We start from the raw sequence: 12,059 nt of genomic DNA on the forward strand, positions 1-12,059 counted from the left end.
TAACTTTGGTGAAATACTGTTGCGTCTGGGCCAGTGATGCGTAGTAATTGTTTGTTCCTGATCTGATGGCAGTGACGTTCGCTCTAATGAGTGTTCCCATGCAGGGGAAGTTTTCTCCAGTCGTAATTTACTCCTGCTTCAACCTTGATGATTTCCTTCCTCCGCCCTTATTTTTGCTCTAATCCAAATAGAGAATGAAAGATAGTATCCTCTTTCCTCAGCTCAGTTCTAAGTCCTGCAGTCCCCGATCTTGGCTGTGAATCCTGGGTGTTAGTCTGACATGCAGTGGCTTTCATAAAAGCGTGCTTGGGCGGGGCTAAAGTTATTAAAAAAAAAATCATTTCTAAACCATTCCACTTTTATATGATGACCCTCAACCAGAGACTGGCATTCAAAATCAAGTCAAGGAACTCCTTAAAATGTGAAAGAAAGGCTACTTGGGTAGATAGATCTCTGCTTTCTTTATAGAAAAAGAGTGAAAAATTTGGGTTTGGGGCCATAACCTCAAGAATAGCTTGAGGTTCCCCCTCCCCCCCCACACACATCCATTGGAGATTAAAGTAGTAAATGATGGCAAAACTTCTTCCTTTTAGGCTGATCTGAAAGAGATTGCAGTTGTAAGTGCTATAGAGTAGTATATTGCTTGTTAAATAGTAGGTACTTTTGGAAAGTCTTGTCCATGATAAAATACTCTCTTTCCTGCCAATTTGTGTGTTAAATCTACTGTATTTGAGGGGGTTGTTTTAAAGAAACGTGCTCTTTATATGGGACAAAGGCATAGCAGGATATGGACACCAAGAAACTCTTCGCAGTCTTAAATCAGAGAAATTTCAGCTTGTGCTTCCTTTCAAATTTCAAATTTCCATGAGGCAGAAATCCACTTTAATGTTTAAATGTGTTATTATTTTCTAGCATTTTAAACATTGGGAAGCAAAATGTTTCATTTCTGCTCAAATACATGTCCAGGCTCAGATGTTTAAGTTAGAGGTGGTAGTTTCCATAGCAACAGTGACTTTGCCCTTTTATCTTTTTCTTCGATAGCACAATATTTAGCAAGGGTCATCCAGAGAGATTATTATTCCTGTCTGTGTGTTCTGACTTCTCTGGGTGCAGGTGTGTTCTGAGAATGCTCCACGAGGGGTGGAACGGGAGCAGGTTTTGGGCTTTCTTGTTTCCCCACATCCAGCACCGGGCTCTTGTCACATGCACTGAATCAGAGATGCTGCTTTCCTGGCCTCCAGCTTCCTGAGACCTTGGCTGAGATGGAAGAGAGAGGGGGTTCACTTCCAGTGTGGTTGGTCTTGGGTTGTCACATTAGTGGTGAGGTTTGCTAATTTTGAACTGGTGATGTCAGTGGACCACTCCTCCTGTCTTGCCCTCGCTCCCTTTTTTCCTGAGACTTATGTTGTTTTAACAAAGGCTTCTAGCTAGGAATTTTTAAAACAATATTGATTGAGCAGATAATATAAGAATTAGGTGTATCAGGAAAGGGATGTGTGTGTGTGTTAGTGGAAGGGAATGACAGCCTACTTACCAGAAGGCCACTTTCCCCTTTGTGAATGACCTGCAGTGACTTTGGCTCCTCCAGGTATATAGAGTTGCAGTAGAAAGTTTCCCACTTGGCAGGGAATGTAAAATCACATGAAAAATCCCACAAATAAGTGGGATTTTTTTTTTTTTTTTAAATCGCCACCTTGAATTCCACTTCACGGCATTGATGCACTTTCTCTTTATAAGTCTCTGTGCACATTTACTGCTGAAGAGACAGAGGTGAGCGCGTGGGCTCCCGAGCACAGAAGCAGAGTGTCTGGACCAGCTAAGCGTTTCACACACGGCTTCCTGGAGGCACTGTGCTTCCTTCTTTTCGAGTGCTGAGGATGCTTCCATTGCCAGGAGAAGAAGGGTAGCGAGGCTTTTGCAGGCAGAGAAAAGAGCGTGAGTAACAGTGGGAAGCAGCCCGGGTGTGGGAGGAACCCCTGGGAGTGGGTTAGAGCCTCCTGTGTGCCGCGTGGAGGGGTGGGCACGTCCCAGGGAGAGGGAGGTGGGAGAACGGTCGTGTTGGATGTCTCACTGCGGCGTGAGGTGTTGCTTTGTAGGCAGTGTGGAGGCATCGAGGGTCTGAAAAAGAGAGATGCTTGGGATGCTCACCCTTTTTTAGGTAGATAGCTGTAGCTGTGGAATGGAGAGTGTGTTTGAGAAGGGGCAAGACTGGAAGCAGAGAGATCTGTTAGGAGGCTTTAGACCCAGTCTCAGCACTGGTTTCAAATCCTAGTTTCTCGACTTAATAGCTGTACGGACTCTTGACGTTTTGAAATCCTCATTTGTGAATTGAAGATAATGTATATAGCTCATAGTACATGAGAGGATTAAGTGGGATTTTGTTTGTAAAATACCTAGCTTGAGTACTTGCCCAGGATAAGGAATCAATAAATGCTAATTTCTTTCCCTTCCTCACTTTTCCTTACCCTCTTTCAGTGGTAGGATTCATTAAATTCTACTATTGAGAGTCAAATAATGTGAACCTCTTTTCTATAGCAAAAGATAAAAAATACCCAAATCCTATGATTTGGTTCAGAGAGTTCAGGAAAATGCCTTATTTATTTTTATTTTAATTAAAAATGATCTTAAAACAGAAGTGTGCAGGCTTAGAAAAGGAATGTTTAAATTCAGGTCACTATGAAAATTACGATTGAAAGATGGGAGGAGACTGTAGACTGTGTATGGATGCGTATGGATCATTGCCCTGACCTGTGAATTGCAGACGCTGTGACACCATGTGATACATCTCAGTGTCAATCATGGATGAGACTTCTGCATGCTCTTTTATTCCCTATGTTGTAAATAATAAATCTAAATATAAGTAGAAAGAAGATGCTTGTATCATCCTTGGAGTTCTTAGCAAAAGGAACGGTAAGGTAGCAATTTGTAATCTTTTTATTTATTTATTTATTTTTTATTGGGGAATATTAGAGAACAGTGTGTTTTTCCAGGACCCATCAGCTCCAAGTCAACTCGTTGTTTTCACTCTAGCTGTGGAGGGCGCAGCTCACTGGCCCATGTGGGAATCGAACCGGTGACGTTGGTGTTATGAGCACTGCGCTCTAACCAACTGAGCCAACCGGCTGCCCAACAATTTATAATCTTAAATATTAAAACTCCAACAGTCTGAGCAGCTGAACATGAGAAGATTGGAGAGGATGGAAGATATGTTCATGTGTGTGTGGGGTGTGTGTGTGTGGTGTGGTGGAGGGCTGTGTACTTTTTAAAGTAAGGTAGACGAAAATAGACAAAGCTTGTAATTCTGATATGAAACACTTAGGCTGTTGACACCGTATATATTTAAATAGTCTTTGGAGGGCTGGGGTTAAAAATTGCAGCTCTTGAAGTAAAAATTCTTAATCTTCCTTAGTCACCATTTGTGACTGTGCTAAATGTGGTTTAACACAGCATCTGCTTCAGAGGCCCTGCTCAGGAGCTGACAGCCATGGTTGGGCAAAGTCTGTACATTGTACTTTCTGTCCATAGTGTTCTCCTTTCATGTCAAGAGGCCCCCAAGACAACCTTGCACTCTTGTCTATTTAGACAAGGAAAAAAAAAGGCTAAGCCTTAATTTAAAAGCAGATAAGCAAATTCTTCTCTGTAGTTAACATTTTAAAAGAGGCCTCTTCCACTTCCAACAATGATTGTAGCCTCTACTATTCACTTACCACTTAAGCGTTTGTAAAGTGCTTTGACATATTTTCTGACTAAATTATATGTACAGAATTGCAGCTCCTCTCCCTCTTACCAGAGTAGACAGAATTCAAAGGCTAGATGCCCTTGTGGTTTGAATCTTGAGAAAAACTTTCCTGTGTAAGATACAGCCTGTGATTCTGTGTGCTTTCCCCACTTGAGCCTGTGGGAGGTAAGATAGCACTTATCATCAGCTCTTGGAAATGTGTATGTACGTACCTAAGTTCTGGATACTACTTGTATGTACTCACACACTCGTATGTACTCACACACTCACACCCTTACAAATATACTTACACTTGCTTCATTGCTCATTTGTACAAGGGTGGCCTTGCCGCCCTGTACTTTGAGAGATTCCTTAGGCGTTTATTTAAATGTGCTTTACTTGGTGATGGTTAGATAACTTGCAGAGTAGGAAGCCTGACAAGTTGAAGTGACAATCATTGATAGGGATCCTAAGCATCTTGACTCCTTTCCGTCATAGGTATCCAAGATCTGGGATTAGGGCGGTGCCTACTATGGATGTAATAAGCAGACAAGCTCTGAGGCTCAGAAAGGCTTTTGCTGGCCTGTAGTGTAAAGGATGGCTCCCTCCCTTCCTTCCTATCTTCCTGCATTAACTCTTACACACCTTCTTAGGCAGCAGAGTTACCAGAAATTTCTGTGTGATCCTCTCCCTCATGCCCTGGCCCCTAATTGGAATCACTAAGACTAAATATAACACTTGACTTGAATGCCAGTTCTTGCCCCCCTCCCTTTTCTGTCTTGAAAAGTAGTCAATAACCAGGAGCTTAATTACCATAACAAGTCGAGATGTGCCTTGGTGTTTCTTTCTGAGCTGGGAGGTAGTTTAAGGAAAGTTGTCCTTTACCGAAGGAAGGGGAAGAGGTGAACCAAAGGAAATGAAGTATCTTTCTTAGTATGATTCTTGTTTTTTAAGATGTTCCAGCTTTCCATTCTAAATAATTCAGTCATGTTTTTAAATCAAAAGTGCTGTGTCTCTGGAGAATCTCAGGACTTTAGATACTATATCAACTGAAAAGAAAAATCCGTTTCATAGTGGAATGATCTATTTGAGACGATCACATTTCAGAGAGGAAGGAAGCAGGTGTCTGTTGATCAGGTTTACCCTCCTGTAGCGGAGGGAGGGCTGAGCGGAGGTGATTGTTCCACTGGCTGCAATGCGTTAATGAATTACAAGGTTTTATATGTCCCAGGACAGCCTCTTTTTATTTTCAGTTTCTCTGAAGTTCAACAGAAATATTTGTCGCCTCCCAACATTATGAAGGAAGTTTTGATGGTATTTTATTTTATTGACTTTATTTTGGTAGAATTTACTTGAAGTTAAACACTAACTACAGTTTTTGGTTTTCTATCTGTAAGTCCTGCTAAGTGACAGTGAAGAGGAAACTAACCTTCGCGGCCAAATGGGAGTATTGTGGTCCTTTATAACACTTGTGATTAAAAATGGTATTTGTGATCATAAAACTTTTATATTTCCTGTCAGACTAGGCATACATTCTGTTTTGGAGTTTGAATATGACAGTGTTTCAGTGTCTGTCGTACAGAGGAGCTATGTTTTTTAACCTACCTAATGAAAACACTCAACTACTGGGATTAATTTGAGGATTTCCAATCAGCCTTTCCCAATTTGTACTACCCTGAGGGGGTTCCCTGTAGCTGTGACTTTTGTAGAAGAATGTGAAGTTAATCCAATTTCTGTGTTGATTACTACTTTAACTGGCTTAATTTAGCTATTCAAATTTATCTGCCTATACCAAACAAGAACTCTGCTACAAAAACTGTGGGAGTAGTTGATTTTATTCTTATTATACTCATATCCCTCTTTAGGTTCTATTGCCAAATAATGACACGGCAATTAATTAGGCCCACTGAGGTTGGAATGAAAGAATGAGGCTGGAATGATTCATCACTAGAAGGTAGTGTGTTTTGGCTTGTAACCAAGATGGAGTTAACCCCTGGCTTACCAGTCACTACCGTGAAGATGTTTACCATGTTTCCCTGAAAATAAGACCTAGCTGGACCTTCAGCTCTAATGCATCTTTTGGAGCAAAAATTAATATAACACCCAGTCTTATTTTACTATAAGGCCCGGTCTTGTATAAGACCGGGTCTTATATTAATTTTTGCTCCAAAAGACGCATTAGAGCTGATGGTCCAGCTAGGTCTCATTTTCCGTGAAACACAGTACATGGTCCTGTTGAAGAATATAGATTTTAAAGTTTACTTCCATTTCGCACAATTGGAACTCTCATTACCCTAATTTTCTTTGTTTATAAACTTTTGGGGAGAACTTTTGAGATCCTTTCTTATTTGGAACTCGGACAGCTTTAACGGGGCTCTCATAGGTTACAAATCAATTTCTGAATACTGTTCTGTCTTGTAGGTGCATCTTTTACTCTGATTTTTAAAAATTTTACATTTGCTGTTAAATGAATTACTTGCTGAATTCTTTTTGATTTAATATTTATGAATTCGGGTTTTCATATGTTGGGTTTCCTTGAGAAGGTCTGTTTTTCTTTGACACAACTTTCCAGAGAACTATTTCTTTGCATAATTATCTTGTACTCTTAGTGCCCGGAAATTAATAAATGCATTGGTGGTGTGTTTGAATGTGAGCAATTGGAATCTAAAGCGATTTCTGGATAATGGATTTAACAGTTTGCTGACATAATTAAAGTAGCAGGTTAGTAACAGGCTTCCTTCTGGGTGTATCCTCTTCTCTGATGCCCCCCTGGTTGGAGTCCCACTCATGCTGCGCCTTCATTCCTGCAGTTGTTTCTTCGCTGGTCTTCCTGCTTCCAAAGTTGCTGAGTCCTCCCACACAACCATAAGTCATTTATTGTCACCGCGGGCATATATTACATACTCTTTTTGCCCAGAACTTTTCTGTGGTTTCCTTTCTTCTTAAGGTGTCCTCTGACAGGTTTTAGGACACACCACCCCAAAATACACGCCTTGACATATTGAATATCTTTAGCTGAAAAAGTTTTAGAAAACAGCAGAAGCAGAAAGGTCACTCTGACTCTTCCCTCACCTCCCATTCTTCCCTGAAACAAATTGTAAAACTCCCCTGTGAAAGGCACCTTCCTTTTACCAGGAGGAAGATATTCTTATCAGCAGAGATGTGGGCCCAAGAAATCTGTACAAACCAGCCTTATTAAACTAACCCTTATCTTCCTGGTTACTGCATCATTTACTAGCACGTCATTTACTAGCCCCAAAGAAACCGGAGGCCAAACTGAGTCCGGGGCTCGTGCTGCCGGCGCTGCTCAGCCGGTAGACCACACAGCAGTTGGGTCAGAGAATATGTGTTTATTATCAGAGCACTGGTGGTCTGAGAAGCCAGCGAGTTACACCTCCGAAACCTGCCTTAACATTCTCAGCCAGCTTGGGGTTTTTAAAGGAAAATCTGGGTGTTCCTCCAGAGCAAGGATTCCAGGGGTTTGCATGGAGCCTGCCCTGTGGCCACGTGATTCCATGGTGGCGTCAGCAACCCAGGAACAACGATGGGAGTAGCCTGGTGGACCATTGAGATTGTGATCAATAAGCCTAAGGGCGTTAGTTTCAGGGTAATTTTTCAAAAGAAGGAACTAGGTGGGACTGGGGACTTTCTGAGGTCAAACCACAGCAGGATGACCTTTTACTAAGCTATAGGTTGGTCAAGTCAAGGTGAGGCTGGGGACGCCACAGGCCTCTCCTTGGGGTTTCGAGCGGGATCCTGTTTCACAAACACCTCTGTTTTGTCATTTCTTCAGAAACTTAACTGTTCGTCTAAACGGTGTAAAAGCTTCCTGCTCAGATCACTTCTTCGGGTCTTCATTCTCTTGTGAAGGCTCCCAGGTACATGTAAAAATGCAATACAATTTGTATGCTTTTCTTTTGCGAGTCTGTCTTTGTCAGTTTAGTTTTAGGATCCCTGGCTGGGTCTGAAGAGTTTCCAAGAAAACTCGTTCCTCCCCTCTGCCTCCAAGGCCCTGTGTGATCTGACCTCTTACCTCTTAGATTCATCTCCCTCTAGGTCCTTCTGGCTTCGTCCTGGCCCATCTCTGCCTGGAATGCTCCGCTTCCAGGTATCCCCGCGGGATGTATTTGTTTACTGCTACATCGGTAGCAAATAACTATAAGCTTGGTGCTTCAAACAACACAAAGTTGTTATCTTACAGTGCTGAAGGTCACAGCCCCCTGCGGTGCACTGTGATTAAGATGGGCTACATCAGGATGTGGCAGGGCTGCATTCCTCCTTGGAGGCTGTCGGGAGGGACAGCCTGTTTTCTTGCCCTTTCTAGCTCTGGAGGCTGCCCACATTCCATGGTTGGTGGCTCCTTTCCATCTTCAATGCCAGCGATGCTGCGTCCAGACTTTTTCACCTTGTGTCACTGTGACAACTGACTCTCCAGCCTCCCACTTCCATTCAGAAGGACTCTTCTAATTAATTGGGCCCACTTGGATAATCCAGGATAATCTCTCTACTTTGTCAAGGTCATCTGATTACTGTGTTTCCCCAAAAATAAGACCTAGCCGGGCAATCAGCTCTAATGCGTCTTTTGGAGCAAAAATTAATGTCAGACCAGGTCTTATTTTACTATAAGATCGGGTCTTATATAAGACCGGGTCCTATATTAATTTTTGCTCCAAAAGATGCATTAGAGCTGATTTGTCCCGCTGGGTCTTATTTTCGGGGAAACACAGTAGCAGCCTTAATTCTGTTTGCAATTTAAATCCCTCATGTCATGTAACATATTTATAGATTTCAGGGATTAGGTTGTAGACTCCTAACCTGAGTCATTATTCTACCTACTGCAGCAGTTGGCTCAAAGCGCACCTTCACATTGAGGTCTACTGTTAGAAACTACCCGTCTCCTACCTCCACGTTCTCAACACCCTTGCTCTGCTCTCCGTTTTCTTTTATCCCAAAGCACACATTTCTAGCTAATATACTACTTTATTATATATGTTCATTTGCGATCTGCTGCGCACACCTCCCATTGCAAACATACATTCCAGGATACGTCTTCGTTGCTGTATTTCAAGTACCTACGACAGCCTTCCGCTCATGGGAGTTGGGTACAGATGTTTGTTGAATGGATGGATGAAGGAACAATGCATGAAGCTTGAGCAGATCTTCTCACCAATGGACCTAGAATGAAGGGAAGGACTTGGGACCCCTATACTCATTTGCTTTACTCTCTAATCTCAAACTTTTTAAAAATTCTGCCAGCTCTAGAACCACAAAACCTCAGAAAGACTGGCATCAGAAAGACTAGTGTGTGTGTAGGAGCTGTAATGGGCCAAGAGACAGAGAAATGGTAGCATTTACCGCCAAAGAACATTCTGCCTCTGTCTCCTGCAGCTGTTCTGTGCATTGTCTCTGGCAGCTCCTGGACTTTTGTTAGCCCCGGGGCCAAAAAGCTGAGTTAGAGGAGGCTGAGGAATCCACAGAGCTTGCGAGGCAGCTAAAATGGTGTGGAAATGGGGTAGGGCGTTGGCAGGGAATCTAGGATGGAGGAAGTCCCCTGAAGTTTAAAGCCACAAACGTTTATTATTTTAGGAACCACAAAGCAAAGTGAAGAGCTTTAAAGAAAACAAACCAATGGCTTATTTCTGTAGCTGACACATTGGCCCTGTGATTTTAGTGCTTGACTGACTCCTCCTCTCCGGCTTAATTCAGTGAAGTCGGAGTGTATCTAGAAAATGCCATTTTAGTGGGGAAGATAAAACATTATTCTGTAGGAGTGGTGTCTGCTAGGCAGAAGACCCCCTTGTCTACTTACTCAGCTCTGTGACCTCTCATTATGCTACTGATTATTTCAGGTGCTTTTAGATCCCTGCCTCGAGTTCCCCAAAGGAAGATGCTTTTGGCCAGGGTTGCTGTCTATATTTTGATAGGTTCTGCTTTTATACGTTAGAGACAGATGGCTTCTGTGTGGTCAGAGGAAAGGCTTTGCACCATGTACACTGATTCTGCCCTGGTGCTGTGCTACTAAAGGGTTGAGAACCCTTTTGCTGCAAAGCAGTGTCCAGACCAAGGCTTTTATCCGTCGTGGACCTTTTTAGGGTGAGCGAGATGCTTGCCTTTGACCTTCGCTGTGATTCTTTTTAGAGCTGTTACCTTTTATATTTGCCTAAACTTTCTAGTCTCTGTCAAATTAAAACCATTTGAGATCCATAACTTAATTATATTGTTTTTAAACACCGTTGTGTTAAAATCTGTTTAATTTTTTTCCACATATATCTTATTAGCTTCTGCCATCTCCCTCAAGTTCAGTCCAGATTCCAGAAGCCGTAGCTCCCTAACTCGGCTGGCCGGCAGCTTGGAGCAGTTTGTACCGTGTTTTTGAATTTGTTGGCTTCCAGCTTTTTTGTAGTTGGCAAGTTGGCATGTGAGGCTCTTGAAATAAAATTAACACAAGTGTTCACTCCAGGTGGTTTCCTTTGTTACGCCGTTTAGCAAGAACCTGGACTTCAGTGGGTCAGGGTGGCTGATGGAGTATGCCCAAAATGGAAAGTGGGCTTTTGTAATTATTTCTGGTTTGAAACACTTGAGGAGGGATAGAGAACAAGCTACCACGTTTGTGTGTATTTAGGGAGGCGATTGCCCTTTCATGCTCCAATTTTTTTTTAAAGGAACCCGTTCCTGTCCTTACTATGTTTTGGAATGCTTAGTGTGTACAGCCCCCGGAAGTGGATGTGGGGTGGGTATGGTCAGGGGCCTTCCAGGCAGATGGAAACGCCTGAGCAAAGCCAGAGCACGTATGTCTTTGAATGTACTGCGACTGTTTGAGGGACAAAGGAGTGGTTCAGATTTTTAGGTGCTTGGATAAGTGGGCTGGGAGAGGACCCCAGATGTTGATACCGTGTATGCTGAGTAGTTTGTACTTAATTTGATAGGCAGCAGTGGGGGCTGTTGAGGGTTTAGGAAAGTCCATCTGGGAATCGTGTTGGTACGGATAGGATGACGAGGAACCTTTTGGGAGGCTGGGATTCAGTGGTCCCGATGAGAGAGGAGGGCCCAGAGCAGGATGGTAACCATGGCAATGAAGAGGCTGGTGCAGATGTACGGAATGTACAATGGCCCTGTCAGCAGTTCTGTGACTTTTACCCAGAAGTCTGGGCTCCAAATCAGGTGGGTTCTAGGTCTTGGAAACCTTTTTGTCCCTTGCACACATTGTATGTAATGAGAATTCTCAGAATATATTTAGGATGTTTTTGATTAGCAGTCTCCCTTGTTTGGTGATTGTCTGCCAGAGGTTTGAAAATAGCAAAGAAGCCGATAACCTTAGTTTTCAGAATTGTTTTTTTAGGAAACCTTGAAAAATAGGGACTTTTCCTTTCATGTGACCAGAAAACTGTTGGTCCCAGATATGAGAAATCAAGCAATCGCATAGTTTCCTAAAATCCCCTATTGGAAGAACCTTTAGAAATTAAAATACATGGAGGGCTATTTAAGTAAAAAGGAAAACAATTCAATTTAAAAAATCTTGATGGATATTTGGAAAGAAACTGTGTGAGTGGGAAAAATGTAGAGGCTACTCCTGCACCCCCACCCCGAAATCACACCCCCACCAAATGCACATGTCATCATTGTCTCTCTGAGCAGAGGAAACATTTAGAATATTCTAGATTGAGCTATGCTGAAGTGCCTTTTCATAAATTATTGCCTGGAGAACAACAGGAGAAAAGCTGTCTCAGTTGGCGTAATTGATGTCTAACGTGAGACCTGGGCATATATTGAAACATTATTTTTTAGGCCTTTAAATTAATGGTTCTGTGTCATTTTCATATGGCCTCTTTTCCCCCTTCCAAAGAATTTCAGAGCCAACAGAATCTATAAATAGTGCAAAGCCCCGTTGTCTGTGGTAGATTGAGTAGAGCCGAATTGCCTGTCCTTAAGTGAAGGGGAAGTAGCTTTACATTTTTAGTAACTGAATTGTTGGCCAGCATAAAGGTAAGGGCCATGTGAGCAACTTATTTATAACTTCCCATAAAGGTATGTGTCTGCCTCAAGCAGAGAAACTGTCTGGGGTGCTTGAAATGTAAAAGTGCAGTAGAATCATTTTCCATACACAGCCTTCCTAGCTAGCTGGAGCAATAAAGCGATTGTTCACATCCCTGGGGCTTTCAGAAAGAGGGGTGTCGATAGATTAGCTCATTAGCGTCGCCTCCTATGGAACAGAAGGGACTGAGGCCATTACATCTGAGTCTATGGTTTTATGTAGTGAAGAATGCTTAGATATTAAATCCGGAGGGTATTCGGGGCATAAATTTAAGCTTGGTTTAACCTGTTGGGTGTGGCCCTCCACCTG

General features: G+C 42.6%; 1 protein-coding gene across 17 annotated transcripts in view; it reads left to right on the forward strand.

Annotated features, from left to right (window-relative positions):
- ELAVL2 (ELAV like RNA binding protein 2) overlaps window positions 1-12,059 on the forward strand; it is a 155,304-nt gene that overhangs the window by 69,690 nt on the left and 73,555 nt on the right. The window contains exon 1 of one of the 17 annotated variants that reach the window (XM_033123855.1): window positions 1,767-1,935. The exons of the other annotated variants lie outside the window; for them this stretch is intronic. The gene's annotated coding sequence lies outside the window, so the exon portion shown is untranslated. Of the gene's footprint in view, window positions 1-1,766; window positions 1,936-12,059 lie in introns of those variants that run through there. 17 annotated transcript variants of the gene reach the window in all.

Source organism: Rhinolophus ferrumequinum, chromosome 12 (assembly GCF_004115265.2).
Source record: "Rhinolophus ferrumequinum isolate MPI-CBG mRhiFer1 chromosome 12, mRhiFer1_v1.p, whole genome shotgun sequence".
NCBI lineage: Eukaryota > Metazoa > Chordata > Mammalia > Chiroptera > Rhinolophidae > Rhinolophus > Rhinolophus ferrumequinum.